Here is a 16,715-nt window from a genome sequence, read left to right on the forward strand (position 1 = left end):
TGGGCTCAGATGATCCTCCCAACTCTCAGCCTCCCAGGTAGCTGGGACTACAGCATGTACCACCACACCTGGCTCATCTTTTTGTAGAGACACAGTTTCGGCATGTTGCCCAGGCTGGTCTCTGACTCCTGGGTTGAAGCCATCCACCTGCCTTGGCCTCCCAAAGTGTTGAGATGACAGGCGTGAGCCACTGCGCCTGGCCACTCTATTTTTTTTTTTTTTTTTAATCTCTGAGTTCGTGCAGTATCAGGATGGGTTATAGAGGCCCAGGGTCTGAGTCAGAGGAGCTTGTCTGCCTGTCCTTGGTCAGATCACCCTCATGCTGTGCAGAGTTTGGAGCAGCACATTTGGGTGGCACGGCCAAGCTCTGGGCATTATCAGAATGATAAGGTCTCAGTTACATCTTAGGGGGAATGGTCCACAGAGTTAGGCACGGATTTACATGTCGCTTCCCACATTCGGAGGTGGAAAGAGGCACTCATGGGTGATGATTATCAAGACTTAAGTGTAAAAGAAGAAGGAAATTGGTTATGTGCTGAAGGCTTGAGAAAGACCAAGGGACAGGAGTCAGTTTTCGGCTTAATTTCCTACAAAGGAAATTTGTACCAATGGAGACCAGCATGTTCACCAGAACACTTGGTGGCTGCAGCCTGCTTACTCAAACCCTAGTCTGACTCCCCTGTGGAGCTTGCTGGATTGTGAGGAAAGTTGTGTGTGTACAGACAGCCATTGGCCTGAATCCCATCTTTTCCACTGGAGAGCTTTTTGCTTTTGCACTAATGACAGGCAAATGGTTCCTTATGGGAATTTTGCCTAACTTTAGGGGTGAGAACTCTAGAGGAGAGGGGAGGGTTGGAAGCTTCAATGCCTACCAGACCAAGCAAGTAACAAATATGTGGAGCGAGTGAACCAGGTGTAAAACAAAAAGGCTAGGATGAGACCTGTGGCAAACCAGAGAATAAATGTCTCCTAAAGGCAGTGGCTGTCCCAGCTGAGTTGTCTTGCAGGAGCACTGTCTTAGCATAGCTAGGTCTTTAAGAGAAGCCAGAAATCTCGTGTGTGTGTGTGTGTGTGTGTGTGTGTGTGTGTGTGTGTGTTGACATTAAAATGTTGGCCAATCAGTATACCTCTTCAAGCTATAATCTATTTTGCATAGAGACAGATTATAGGGGAGACAGCCTACAAAATGCCTGAGAATCTGGCATGCACCCAGGTTCTGAGTACAAAACAAGGAGCAAGCTGATAGCAATGAGTTACAAAAGTCTGGAAAAGTCTTATCTATGACCTCAATTTTTTTCTTTAATGGCTACAGCTGAGTGGAGATGGTCCCATCATCCTTGGGAGAGTGTACAATTTAGCTTCCCAGGACTATCAGAGAACTGAATGAGAATAAATCACATGACAGTTTGCGCCTCTGTGCCCCCATCCTAAACAAGTTCTGTGACAATGTAAAATTGGTAAGGCTGCCTGTTGCCCTTCTCTGCCTTTTTGCCCTTGTTCCCCACCAATTTTTCAGTGGTGTGCCTCCAGTCTTCTGTCGTGGCTGCCTGCTAACTGGGCCTCTTCTCTAAGTCTGTCTTCTTATGGGTTGGGTAGACCAGTAGTTATTCTTTGTTTTTTTTTTTTTTTTTGAGACAGGGTCTCACTCTGTTGCCCAGACTGGAGTGAAGTGGCATGATTTTGGCTTACTGCCACCTCTGCCTCCCAGGCTCAAGCAGCCCTCTCGCCTCAGCCTCCTGAGTAGCTGGGACTACAGGTGCACACCACCATGCCCAGCTCATTTTTGTATTTTTGGTGGAGACAGGGTTTCACCATGTTGTCCAGGCTGGTCTCGAACTCCTGGGGTCAAGCAATCCGCCTGCCTTGGCCTCCCAAAGTGCTAGGATTACAGATGTGAGCCACGGTGCCTGGCACAACCAGCAGTTATTCTCAGCTGCACATTGGAGTCATCCGATATGGTAAGCAAAATAATGTTCTCCCAAAGATGTCCATGTCCTAATCCTTGCAAACCTAGGAATGTTACATTACATGACACGACAAAGGGAAATTAATGTAGCAGATGGACTGGTGTTGCTAATGAGTTGTCTTCAAAATAGGGAGATTATTTTGAGTAATCAAATACAGATACTTGGTGGACTCCACATAATCTCAAGAGTCTTAAAATGTGGAAGAGGGAGGCAGAAGAGTCAGTGTCAGAGTGAAGCAATGTGAGGAAGACTCACCAGTCATTGCTAGCTTTGAAGACCACAGGCCACTAGCTAAGCAACGTGGGCAGCCTCCAGAAGCTGGAGAAGGTAAGAAAACTAGCTCTTCCCTAGAGCTTTCGGCAGGGAGTGCAACTCTACCAATACTTGAGTGTAGCTCAGTGAGACCCATTTTGGGTTTCTGATACGGAACTATAAGATAATGAATTTGTGTTGTTTTAAGCCCCTACATTTGTAGTAACTTTACAGCACACCTAGAAATGGAATTTACCTGGGAAGCTTTAAAAAATGCCTAGGCCTGGCCCCCACCCCCACAGACTCTGATTTAATTGGCCTGGTGTGCAGCCTGTGCATCAGAATTTTAAAAAAGCTTTCCAGGTGATGGATGCTGTTTTGCAGCCAAAATTGAGGACCCCTGGGGTAGAGGTTCTGTGGATGGATATGTTACAAGGTAAGGATGAAGGAATTGCTAGTCTCATTAATGACTGCTGGCTTAGCTCTGAAATGCAAACATCAGCAGTCACTTGGTAATTGGAACATACTCCCCTCCCACCTTCACACTAGCCCACACCTTTTAGCTGTTTGCCCTTTGAGTGGATGGCAGTAGTGTGAGGAGTCAACTTGTTGCATTGGGCGATTTCCTCCGTGGGGCACAGCACCCTCACTCCCTGCTATAATTGGGCCCTGAGTGTACCTCCTAAGGACAGCTTAATAAAGCTCAAAGTCTAGCAAACCGTAAGTCATGCAGTTTCCCTCTTGTGGCTTGTCTTGCCATTTGGTTCCTGCAGTTTTGTTAACAGCTAAATGGTCGATCATAAAAAAAAAATCAAGTTGGATTTTTCTTTTTTTTATACCCAATTGGCATTTTTTTGGAGAAGTTGTTCTGTGCCAGACACTGTGCTTGTGCTAATAAAAAGAAAGACAGCTTCTGCTCACCAACTAGCTGGGGAGAACAAATTACACAGCATGTGGATGAGTTCAGCAACCACCTGTGCATAAAGTGTAAGGGCAGCATACAAGATGGTCAGATGTTTGGTAAGAGTCTTCTTAGATCCTTTCGCTGGGCAGACAAAAAAATTCAGCCTCAATAAAAACTGCCCCCTTAAAGTGACAGAAGGCTGGACTCATGGTTTTGTTTTTCCATCCCGGGTCTCACTTGGTTCCTGTGCTTCCCACTGGATGGCACTCGAAATCACATTTAAGTGCTTGGGTGCTGTAAAAAATTCTTGGGAATATGGCACTTCCAGGGGCTCTTTCACTTGAGCCATATTTCCTGTGTCTTTCTCTGGTCAGTAAAGACAGACTTCTACTTTACCTATTGTTCTCTTGCTTCACCTGGTAGCCTTTGCCCGCTGCTCTTCCACTGTCACCTGTTTTCCTTGCCATGCACATGGAGACAGCACCATTTTCTCCAACAGTGGAAGCCTGTATAAGGCAGAGATCCTTTTACCCCTACATCCCTCATTTTAGAAGTAATGGCAGGAAATACAGCAATGGAATAATGCTAGTAAGACGTGAAGCTAGCGGCATATAAGAAGAAAATGTAACAACATACATCTGGGCCTGAGCTGGCATGTCTTCAAGTTTTCTGCCAAGATGGAAGTCATTTTTATCATAGTAGTAAATTGGTAGATAAATGCTGATAGAAGTAAAATTTGATTGAAATAATGGATTTTTTTTTGGAAACCTACCTGTAGTGGGTTGAATAGTGGCTCTAAAAAGAAATATCCAAGCGTTAAACCCCAGAACCTATAAATGTGAGCTTATTTGGAAAAAGGGCCTTTGCAGATGTAATTAAGAATCTCAAGCTGAGATTATGTTGGATTGGCGTGGACCTTAAATCCAATGATAAGGACTTAGAATGGAAGGGGAGACGAGACAAGGGAGACACGGGAGAAGGACAGATGAAAACAGAGGTAGACTGGGGAGACATCCCCACAAGCCAAAGAATGACAAGGATTGCTAGCAGCTACCAGAAGCTAGGAAAGAGGCAAGGAATGATTCTGCCTCGGAGCCTCCAGAGGGACCCACCTGCTGACACTTTGCAGACTTCTGGCCTTTACAGTTGTGAGAGAATAAATGTCAATTGGCTTAAGCCATCAAGTTTGTGGTAATTTGTTTCAGCAGCCTTGGGGAATGAATATATAGACTAAAAGGGCTTTGTGCCACCCCACAGAACCATTAATGCTAGTCTCATTAATGACTGCTGGTTTAGCTCTGAATGCAACATCAGCAGCCACTTGGTAATTGGAATATATTCCACTCCCACCTTCACACTAGCCCACACCTTAGCTCCTTGCCCTTTGAGTGAATGGCAGTGGTGTGAGGAGTTTGGCCTCCCAAAGTGCATGGGCTCTGGGCCACATGCTACCCCAGATGTGTTTAGCCTTCACCAGACATTTTAAATAAAATTGATAGATTAGAAAATCATTTTATACAAAATCTTTAAAATTTCTGGATTCTTTTGAGAATTTAGAAGTTCCTGTGATGACAGGCCCATGTTCATGCTTGGCTGGAACTGGCAAGCATGTGTGCCTTGTGGATGGGTGGTGTTTGCCATGGTCCTCACTGCTTTCTGTGTCTTTCCTGCATTTATGTTACTTGCCTGGTCCTGCAGGCATTTTAGTTTGTAGCTCCTACAAATGTGGCAGGATAGGTAGGCTGGGAGACACAATCCCTTCTTTAGAATATGGGGAAAGGAGTCCCTGGTTTTGTAGTCAGTAGTTCTGGGTGTTTTTTTGTTATATAGCAGCACAGCTTAGAAGGTGGTTTCAAAATCTGGTTGCACAACAAAACCATCTGGGGTCCATTTCCTATGTACTGATTCTGGACCATATCCCAGACCTACTATGTCAGAATCTTAGAGGGGTGTGTGTGTGGGTTGGGGTGGGGGTGGGGGGTTGATGGAGTAGGACGGTGGTAGAGCCAAGGAATCTGCATTTATAAAACTCTTCAAGCAATTCTGATAATAAACAGGCCTAGAAATAGCTACCACAGGATATTATTTTTCAGCACTAGAAAGGGAGGCAGTCTGGGTTTTCTATTTCACTGGAGATCTCTGAGGCATGTTGTTTTAAAAAAAAGTCAAGATGGCAGAAATGGAGCAGAAAAAGCAGCGAAGCAGAAGAAGCAGACCTGCAAGGTCACCTCCTGTGGCCTGCACCCTGACCCGCTGCTGGACTTGTCATGCGAGCAGCGAATGAAGCTGCACTATGGCCTATGGCAGAAGCAGCACTCGCTGCTAAAGGGCCTGTGCAAGGTCAAGAAGTGGGCACCGCCTATGCAGAAGCCAGGGGTGGTGAACGCGCACCTGCAGGACATGATCATCCTGCCGAGATGGGAGACAAGATGGTGGATAGCATGGTGGGCGTCTACAATGGCAAAGCCTTCAACCAAGTGGAGGGCAAGCCCGAGAGGATTGGCCATCACGTCGATCACCTACAAGCTTGTGAAGCACTGCCCGGCCAGGCATCAGAACCACCCACTCTTCCCAGTTCACCACCCTCAAGGAGTCTGCTCAGCCAATAAAGGCACACACATTTCTTAAATAAAAAAATAAATAAATAACAAAATGTCTTTTCTCACGGAAATTTGAATGATTGCAATATTTTGTGGAGCTAAGGGTTTGAATTAGTCAGATTCGTTCTATTTATGAAACCAAGAAACTTGGTTTCTAGCTACAAACCAAGAGTGGCAAAACAAGATTGTTCTTTAATGAAGGCATAAAACAAACACCTAATCAATATAGTGATATCTTTTATTTATCTAGGCAAGATGGTACAATACTCTGCAGGACCCCTTCAGCACATCAACAAGTCCTATAGCCTGTCTTCTCTGCTTATTCTCATAAAAGCTGGAAATAGTTATTTCAGAGTTGTAGATTAAATCTCAGCTGAACCAGTACTATGCCTACAAGATGGTACTGTACTCTGCAGGGCCTCTTCAGCAGGTCAACAAGTCCTATAGCCCACCCGGGTTCTGTTGAGATTTAATCTATAACGCTGAAAAAAGCTGGAAATAATGATTTCCAGCTTTTATTCTTGAAAATAAGGCTTGGATCTCTACCAGTCTTCTGAGGATGCTAATAGACTACCCAGGAAGGAAGAAGGAAATTGTGAGGGTATTTAAAGAAAGTTGTTAGGGGAAATGAAGTTGCTGTTATTTTGGTCAAGGAAGGTTACAATACTACAAAGCACTGCATACAGATTCAACTCCTAAGGACTTTATTAAATGATTCTTTTATTCAATAAACATTTATTGGAGTGCCTACTATGTATCAGGCACAGGGTTGGAAGCTTTACTTTTTTCCTTCACTCCTTCTCTCTTTGATCCCTTGTTAAGCTCTAGCCACACGCCAAACAGTATGCTGGGGCAATGGGGGTACAAACATCAAGAACCTTGCGTTTTCATAAGCCATCAAATTGGGTTAGGTTGCCAAGGTGATGGCTCTGAGGGGTGAGAGTGGAGAGGAGGAAAGCTAGGCTGGCCTCACTCACTTTGCCTGGCTCTTTGGGGGCGTTGCTGATACAGAGAGCTGCCAGCCTTAGTAAAACCGAAAGCAAAGATGACCAAACAGTTCAGCCTTTGAAAAATAGTTACTATACTTTTCTAGTGAGAAAGAGTTCCCCTAGTCAGGAATTATGATCCTATTAGTTCCTAGTTGTAAAACATAGTTGTTAAAAGAAAGAGAACTAACATTTATTAAGGACTTAACTATGTTAGAGGTACCATAGAAACATCAGGAAATTTTAAAAGCAACTTTATTGAAGTGTGATTGACATATAACAAACTGCACATGTTTAAATCATACCACTTAATAAGTTTTCACATTTGTATATGCCCATGAAATCATCACCACAATCATGATAATGATTAGCCAGGCTTGGTGGCACGTGCCTGTAGTCCCAGCTGCTTGGGAAGCTGAGGTAGGAGGATTGTTTGAGCCACTGGAGTTTAGGCTGCAGTGAGCCCTGATCGTGCCACTGCACTCCAGCCTGGGTGACAGAGAGACTCTGCCTCTAAAATATATGTATGATTAATATATATGATATGTATATACATGTCCGTCACTCCACAAAGTTACCTTATGCTCCTTGTAATTCCTTCATCCCACTTTTCCCACTCCAAGTCTTGTCCTTAGACAACCAGTGGTCTGCTTCCTATCACTACAAATTCGTTTACATTTTCTAGAATTTTACATTAATGAAATCATATAGTATATATTCTTTTTTGCTTGATGACTTCCTCTTTCCTTCCTTCCTTTTTTCTTTCTTTTCTTTCCTTCCTTTCTCTTTCTTTCTTTTCCTTCCTTCCTTCCTTCCTTCCTTCCTTCCTTCCTTCCTTCCTTCCTTCCTTCCTTCCTTCCTTCCTTCCTTCCTTCCTTCCTTCCTTCCTTTTCTTTCTTTCTTTCTCTTTCTTCCTCTTTCTTTTTGTCTTTTTCTTTCTCTTGCTCTTTCCCTCCCTCCCTCCCTCCCTCCCTCCCTCTCTCTCTCTCTCTCTCTCTCTCTCTCTCTCTCTCTTTCTTTCTTTCTTTCTTTCATAAAGGCAGAGATTGGTAGGTCTCTCTGGACTTTCAGCTGTGTCTTTACAACTCATGGAGTCTATAAGGCTGTATGTCAGTTTCCACTCTCTGGGCCATAACCTGGAAACCCTCTCAAGGGAGTAACTTGTCTCAATCATAGGGTTCATCTCATTTGTTTCCCTTCTCTCAGGGATTATTGTTTTTTATTGCCCAATGTCCAGTGTCTTGAAAATCATTGTTTCAGGCCGGGCACAGTGGCTCATGCCTGTAATCCCAGCAATTTGGGAGGCTGAGGCAGGCAGATCACTTGGGGTCAGGAGTTCGAGACCAGCCTGTTCAACATGATGAAACACCATCTTTACTAAAAATACAAAAATTAGCCGGGTGTGGTGGCATGTGTCTGTAATCCCAGCTACTTGGGAGGCTGAGGCAGAGAATCACTTGAACCTGGGAGGAAGAGGTTGCAGTGAGCAGTGATGGCACCACTGCACTCCAGCCTGGGCAACAGAAGGAGTCTCTGTCTCAGAAAAAAAAAAAAAAAAAGAAAAAAGAAACCATTGTTTCATATATTTTGTCTTGTATCAACTGGGAAAGAAAATCTGGACTCTACTACTCCATCTTTCTTGTAGCAGAAATCACAGCATGTATTTTAATCCTGTAGTAACCTCATTTTACAATGAATTTTTTTAATCACTATTTTTTTTACATGAAATACTATAGCTCAGAGAGGTTTAGTTCTAAAGTAACTGAAGGTAAAAGCAGGGTTTAAATCAAGGTATTTTTCTTTCCGAGGTCTGAGTTCTTTTCACTGTACTAGGTTGATGGGGTCATCTGAAAGACACTCAGGCTGGGTTTTAGGCCAGTCTCTGACTTCAAAGATCTGTATGATCTTAGTTAAGTCATGTAAATTTTCTGTGCCACAGAACCCAAGAGAACTTTCAATTGCTTTGCCCCAGGGCTACTCTTTAGGCCAAGGCTGTCTTTTCTTCCTCTTTTTACAGGCCCCATAATTTCAGCCTGGTTTCCAGTTCTCTTTAAAAAGATAACCCTATTCTATAAAGTTGTTCTCCTTTAAAACTTCTTTCTTCCCCAAGTGTTTAGTGCAGTGTTGGGCATGCCAAAAGGTTCTCAATAAATGACGGGTGAACGAATAAATAAATGAGTGCATACACAATTGACTATAGAGTAAGTAGGGTACAGTCTCCTTCCTTCCAGAACTCCCAGCGACCACAGAAGGAGTTCTTAGGCTTCTGCAATCCCTGGATGCCAGTGAAATCCTATTAGCATCAGTGGTTTGTTGTCTGGCCCCACTAGCTCAACAAGGATCTCTGGCTTTCTTGAGACTCCCTCCCCTACACCCTAACAATATTTCTGAGTTTATAAGAATTCACAAAGGAAGAACTACCAAGTACACTGAACTGTTGGGGGGAAAAAGTCACCAATTATAGTTAAGTGAATTGAAGGCGGTTATTTCTTTGTTCTTTTCCTCAAGTCAGAAACCTAAGTCTGAAATTCAGATTGTACCTGTTTTGGACTGTAAATGTTAACAAGAAAGCCATGAAATTAATGAAAGGACACTTTTCTCTCTAAGACACTTCTGGCATAAATAGCTCCTGCTGACCAGGTGATGAGATGATTCAAAGCCTCTGTTTCTGGCATGCCCAGCCATTGCAAAGAAAGCTGAGCACGTTCTTCCTAGGAGGTCCTTTGTAGCCCGGTGGGCTATGGATCAGAGTGGAGGGAACAGACTGAAAAGTTCTGTCCCAATCCCACACACGTGTCTGTGTCTTATAGGCATGGTCGCATCTCCATCCGTTGCTTGTTTCCACAAAATGGTAAGTCATAGAAGCCGCCCTTTAGGAAATCCAGGACCCTTTGGAATTCAGTTCAATTTACCCTCTATTCATGAAGCATATGCCATGCACTCAGCTTCATGCTCTTATAGAAGTGGTCTTTGGCTTCCTGTTGGGCAGAGGTCCCACTCCTTAACTCCTCAGTCTGAGGCCAGAACACTCAGAGCTAACACATGGGAGCCTAGAAGGGTCAGCTTTGGAGGGAGATTGATAACCCTGATAGCTTAAGAGCCCCTGTTAGTTTTAGAAGTGCCCAAAATGTTATCTAGCCTTTCTAACTAACACCCACCTAGGTCTTGAAGATGCTATGGTGGTTATTTAATAGAAATGTGATTAGGTAAATCCAGTGAAATATATAAGTACTTTAATTTGTATTTTTATTTTATTAAAATTCACATGTAAAAGTGGGTGTTTAATGTTTTAGTTATATCTGTATGTTTATCATTTAATCTTTATTATAGTTATTTGAAAGAGATGCTAGCATTTTCTCCATTTACCTCAGATAAGACAACTGAAAGTCAAGGGAGGATTTACCAAATACGTTAGAAATGAAAACTTAATTACAAATTTGGCCTGCTGATTCTAGTTCCAGTGCTCTTCTCACTATACCCCTTTCTCTCAACAGGCTCTTTATGGACCAGTAACATTTGTTTTAGCTCTTGGATTTACCTGTCAGTAGTAAGCAGCAAGGTAGCAGAAAAAGCACCAACTTTAGCATCAGACAAAGCTTACTTTGAATTCTGGCTTTATCACTTAAAAGACTTGTGACTTTGGGCAAACTACTTAACCTCTCTGACCTTCAGTTTCTTTACCTATTAAGTGAGGACTCCTGGGTTGTCGCTTTGGGGCTTCTGAGTGATTATGGGTAAATGTGCCTGGTACACTAAATATACAGGAGGGGATCTATGAGTAGCCGTATGGTCCTCATTTCTTTCATGATGCATCCTCTCATTTTAGCTGAAGCTTTTCCTCCATAAAATCTCTCTTTATTATTTCAGACCCCATGAATCTACCTTTTCTCTGAACTACTTCAGCATCTATGATTTCTTCTGTCCAATTTAAAATTCATTATGTATTATTTTATATTCTTAGTCTCAGTCCCTGACTAGATTGGAAGCTTTTGGGGGCCATTAGACTAGGTCTTAGATCCCAGTATAATCTATGGTTTCGAATACATTCTAGGTATACAATAAATATTTGATGGAGTGAGATGGCTTAGATTCTTTTGGAGGTCTTTACCTCCAAAATGACTACTATTCTAGTAGTCATAGTAGACAGCAGAAGCCAGGTTATTCCAGTGCCATTGGCTTGTACCAGCATGTCTAGCTCCTATCATAGAGACAGTGAGAGGATAGAAGGCAGCCTTCCCTATGTCCCAGCACACCTGTATCTAGATTGACAGGAAATTGTGGTAATGTATCTCCTCCCCTAGTTGCTCAACATATAGTGACCCATGTACTAAGTCAAGGTGGCAGAGACCAAACCACGAATTTCAGAGCAGCAGAAATGGAGTCTCAGATTCATTCTAACTGCCTTTGGATCCTTGGGCGCGTGTTGTCAGCTCTCTGAATCTGTTTTCGCATCTTCAAAATGGGAATAATAGTCCTTCACAAAGCTATTGTAAAGTTAAAATGAGATGTATTAAGTGGGAGTGTTTAATAAATGATAATGTATTGTTATTGTAAAATGTTTTTAAAAATTATTTTTATTGAGAAAGATTTGGGGAGCTAGCAGTGGTGGTGCGTGCCTATAGTCCCAATTGTTTGAGAGGCTGAGGTGAGATGATCTCTTGAGCCCAGGAATATGAGGCTGTAGTGTGTGTCATGATCATGTCTGTGAATAGTTACTACCCTCCAGCCTGGGCAACAAAATGAGACCCTGTCTCTTAAAAATATAAGAAGAAGGATAGAAGGGTTTAGGATTTGGGTGCTTGTTACTACTATATGAAAAAGGCAAAGAGTAAATGGAAGGAAATGAAAAGAGAGATAACTTGGGGATATCCAAATTGTGCTGGTTTATCATCAAGAAGGGTGGATGAGACAATTTCTGGGAAGGGAACCTGGGAATTACTAGCAAGTCTATGAGCCAGGTGCAAAGAAGGAGCCCAGTTAGAAAAAGGGTTTCCTTTCCCATAGGCCTGTAGTACTGAGGGAGCTACATATGGCTTGGGTATGTGGTGTGAAGAGCAAGAAACAGGTTTTTTTTTTTTTTTTTTTTTTTTTTTTTTTTTTTTTTGAGACAGGGTCTTACACTCTGTTATTCAGGCTGGAGTGCAGAGGTGTAATCACAGCTCAATGCAGCCTCAACCTTCTGGGCTCAAGGGATTCTCCCTCCTCAGCCTACTTGGTAGCTGGGACTATAGGCATGCACCACCATGCCCAGCTAATTAAACATTTTTTTTTTTTTTTGGTAAAGACAGGGTCTTGCTGTGTTACTCAGGCTGGTCTCAAACTCCTGGCCTCAAGCAATTCTCCAGCCTTGCCTTCTCAAAGTGCTGAGGTTACAGGCATGAGCCACTGCACCTGGCCTAGGAATTATCTTGAAGGTCAGGGCTAGGGAAAGAGCCTGCAAAAGGAGAAGAACCTGTGCCAAACTCATGCGCTAAGTAGAATGACGTTGACAATGATAGGCTGATACTTACCAAGCACTGTATGTACCAGGCATTGTGGTGTTTTACAGGCTGTATCTCATTTAATCTGCACAACATTTGAGGTGGTGATATTGCTGTTCCCACTTCATTGATGAGGAACCAGGAGCTTAGAGAAGTTAAGTCATCATAAGATCTTGTCCTGCCTAGCTGGAGATCTTAGCTTTCAATCACTTGAACCTCGTGAACTTAATCTCCACTTAGACAGTTTGTTTCTTCCATTTACTTTGGAGTAAAAACTACTTATGCATGTGAGCATACCAGAGGATGCAGTGATTGTGGTCTTGGAAGAGAAAGTGTGGGAAGGGCCATAATCCCAGAGAGAAAATTGTTTGAAAACACACACACACACACACACGCGCGCACATGCATGTGCATCATTTTCCTTGATTCCCTGTGTTGCAGTGGAAAATTTGCCAAGCAGTAATGGAAACGCAGATTGGCAGAGACCAGGAAAAGAGTGGTGAATTTGGGGTTGGGGTCTTCCCTACAGGAGCCCCATTTCTTCTCAGTGGTGTGTGGGTCCAGATCACAAGCTGTTCTCTAACGCACATTCACTTCTTCCTGATCAAAGCTTATTTCCAGAGCTCTGCAGGGTCTCTTACACATCCTGACCAGCTCCTGGCATGTGACCCTAATATATCACTCTTCATATTGCTTATTAACTGAACATGACAGTGCAGTTGAATGGAATGGGCCTGGGAGAGAAAAAAGAGGTTTTTTTTTTTTTTGTTGTTGTTTTTAGTGGTTAGAAGAATCATTTAATCTCAATATAAAAAAAGATTTATCAATTTATTCCTTGAATCTTTTCTTGAGTCACCTCTTTATGACAACTGTACCAGGTACAGAGATGAATAAGTAACAGCCTCCAGTCCTAAGACCCCAGTGTAAAACATGTATATATGATACATTGTGATTTTTTACTGGAATAGAAATTCCAATAATTAAAGCTTCTCACAAGTAGAATAAATTTCAAAGTAAGGTTGTAAGCTTTCCCATCCTCGGAGTTTCAAGCAGATGCTGGATGATCTCTTGGTCATGATAGAGTAGACTGGATTCTAGCATTAGATGGGGATATGCACTACATGACTTGAAAAGATTCTCTTCCTGGGATATTAAGACTGTATTAGTTTCTTTTCTTTTTTTAAGATGGAGTTTCGCTCTTTTTGCCCAGGCTGGAGTGCAGTGGTGCGATCTCAGCTCACCGCAATCTTTACCTCCCAGGTTCAAGCGATTCTCCTGCCTCAGCCTCTTGAGTAGCTGGGATTACAGGCATGTACCACCATGCCTGGCTAATTTTTGTATTTTTAGTAGAGACGGGGTTTCTCCATGTTGGTCAGGCTGGTCACAAACTCCCGACCTCAGGTGATCCACCCGCCTTGGCCTCCCAAAGTGCTGGGATTACAGGCATGAGCCACGGCGCCCGGCAAGACTGTATTAGTTTCTGTAGTAGCTACAATGCTGTGGTAGTTCTGGGGTTAAGACAGAAGTAATGTGGCAGATATTCCTGGTTGCATCCACTGAATTCAATTTCTGCTTCTTAATTAGGAGAAATCCAGTTTTGTTCCAACTATGCCCAGCTTAAAGTACACAGCTTGTGGCTACAGGTGGGGTTTGTGGCATAATTCTGGCCAATGAGATTCAAGATCAAGTTACCAGGTGGGGCTCCTGGAAAAGTTATTAAACGGGGCTGAGTAAGGGCCTTTTTAGCTTTTATCTTTTGTCCTTCCTCCCATTTTTATTTTCTTGCAGGAATAGAGCTGTGATGCCTGAGGTAGAAATATCTATTTTGTGACAAAAACTACTTATTAAAGATGGCAGGATAGAAAGAGAGAAGAAACCTGTGTCCCTGGTGCTATTATAGAACCTCTTTACCAGCCTGGATTCCATGCATGGGGACTTTTTGTTACAGAAAAAAATAAACCACTATCCAGTTAAATCATTGTGACTGAATTTCTGTTCCTTTGCAGCTAAATATACTCTTAACTGACATAGATACATAATATAGTGGAAAACATTAGAAACATGGATTCACATTTGTTTTTCATTATTTGTTATCTATGAGACATTAGGCAACCTACATGGATCTCACTGAATTTCAGTCTCCAAATATGTAATTGTTATTAATAATACCTATCCTGCAGGGTTACTAGGTGGATTACATGAGATAATATGGGGTAAAATGGTCTAACACAGTCCCTGGTACACAGAAGAACCTCAATAGATAAAAAAAAAAAAAACTGTGTAGTTGGACATGTCCCTAAATGAGGCCCTTGAGACCATTAAAATAGATGCTGATTTTACTGAGGGGCAGCCTTGCTCTTGGGATACACATTGATACATACTTGGGATGATCCGTTGATGGGTAGAAAGATAATATTAAAAATTATATTTAGATTTATTTTCATTTTATCTTTTGAATATTTTAATTCTGAGTATGTTCTATGTATAGGTGCAGAAACACAGAGTACAATTTATGAATAAAAAATTATATATATGGGGTGTATAATAAAAAAGCTTCGGAGACCACTTTAAGCATTGTTTACATTATTATCACTTGGGTTGCTTGTTGGAAAAAGAAAATTTCCAGGCCCCCCATATCAGTGGCTCTATGATGGGAACTTGAAAACTTAAAAACCTGCTGAGATGATTCTTATGTTAACCCAAATTTTAGAATCAATTATTAGAGGAATTTCTCTTTCTATTCCTAAGAGCCATGGTGCTAATTTTTATAGAATTCTGAGCCCTTAATATTTAGTTTCTTTCCTAGCTGCATGTAGTAGCATAACACTGATAAACTCATGATTAATATTCAGGGTTATTAAGCCTGAACCTCAAATACATCTGCTTGACTCTAGACCTGCCAAAAGTAAAATTAGAAAGTAGGTAAGATTTATCTTTTTGACCTTTGTTTCCTCATTTCAGATCCTCCTCCTCCTTCAGGCTCACCATGCCTTCAAAATAACTCAGGGTTCTGCAAGACTCTTCACTCCTCCTACTGCTCTCTATTGAGGTTGGATCATGTGCCCATAATCCAAGAGATTTCCTTCAAATCTCTGTACCAGGTAAAACCACCCCTGTGGTAATAATGAACTACTGAGGGAGACAGTCTGGGTAATGAATGAAAAGAGCCTGGGTTTGGGAATTATTCATATAACAAACACTTAAAAATACATACTGAAGCCTTTTTATGTGACAGGCACCATCCTCGGCACTGTGAATCTAAAATTAGAAGTGGCTGGTGCAGGCCGGGTGTGGTGGCTCACGCCTGTAATTCCAATACTTTGGGAGGTTGAGGCAGGAGGATTCCTTGAGGTCAGGAGTTCGAGACTTGCCTGGCCAGCATGAAACCCCATCTCTACTAAAAATACAAAAATTAGTAGTGGTGGTGCGCACCTGTAATCCCAGCTACTTGGGAGGCTGAGGCGGGAGAATCACTTGAACCTGAAAGGTGATGGTTGCAGTGAATTGAGATTGCGCCACTGCATTCCAGCCTGGGCGGCAGAATGAGGCTCCATCTAAAAAAAAAAAAAAGTGGCTGATGTAGCGGTGCAATGCAGTGGTGTTTATAACCAATTGATCACAACCAGTAACAGATTTCTTTGTTCCTTCCCTGTTCCCACTGCTTCATTTGACTAAATTAAAAATAGAATGAAATAAAATTAGAATCAATTACTGTTATTCTTACTTTAAAAGAATGTGAAGATTAATGTGGAGAAACACACAAAAACCATTCATGACCACAAAGTGACTGCTTTTGTATAGGTATGAACAAAAACACAGGCAAAGACTGTGCCACTCTGCTTGGGGGAGACATGAATGGCTTCCAGAAAAGGTATCACATGAGCTGAAGATGGGGAGTTTGCCAAGGGAGAGAAGAGTGGTTTAGCCAGAGGACTTGGCTGGGCAAAGACCCAGAACAGAAGACACCTGGAGGATTCTAGAGACTTGAAGTGGTTTGGTTTTTCTGTAGCATTAGGTTTGTGGTGGGAATGTCAGGAAATGTGAGTAGGGCTCAACTATGCCATGCAAAGGAGTTAGGTTTCATACTGTTAGCAACTGGGATCCTTGGAAGGATTTTGAGGCAGAGAGATACCATCAGATTTATGTGTTATAAAGATCACTCCAGCAGCAGAATGGAGGCTACATTGCAGGCAACCTCAGCTTAGAGAGAGAAAGACCAGTCAGAAATCTAGGTCTTGACCAGGTGAGAGACAATGATGGGGTGGAGAGGAGGGAATGGATTTGAAAGATAATAACAGGCTCAGATCAATAGGACTTGGTGATTGACCTCACGTGAGCTGAGAGGGATTCAGGTTTCTAGCTCTAGCAGTTAGGTGACTAGTAGAGCCATTTCGCTGAAATAGGATACTGGAGGAGGTGGCACCGCCTCCCTCCGCTGACCCTGGTTCTGCCACTCACTAGCTCTCTGCACCTGACAAGTTACTTGAATTTTCTAAGTCTCATTTCTCTTCAACTATAAAATGAAG

The 16,715-nt window shown here is 42.5% G+C and overlaps 1 pseudogene; it reads left to right on the plus strand.

The window, feature by feature from the left end:
- The first annotated feature begins 4,846 nt into the window (after window positions 1–4,846).
- LOC104668553 lies at window positions 4,847–5,755 on the plus strand (annotated as a pseudogene).
- Window positions 5,756–16,715: the final 10,960 nt, after the last annotated feature.

Source organism: Rhinopithecus roxellana, chromosome 8 (genome assembly GCF_007565055.1).
Source record: "Rhinopithecus roxellana isolate Shanxi Qingling chromosome 8, ASM756505v1, whole genome shotgun sequence".
NCBI lineage: Eukaryota > Metazoa > Chordata > Mammalia > Primates > Cercopithecidae > Rhinopithecus > Rhinopithecus roxellana.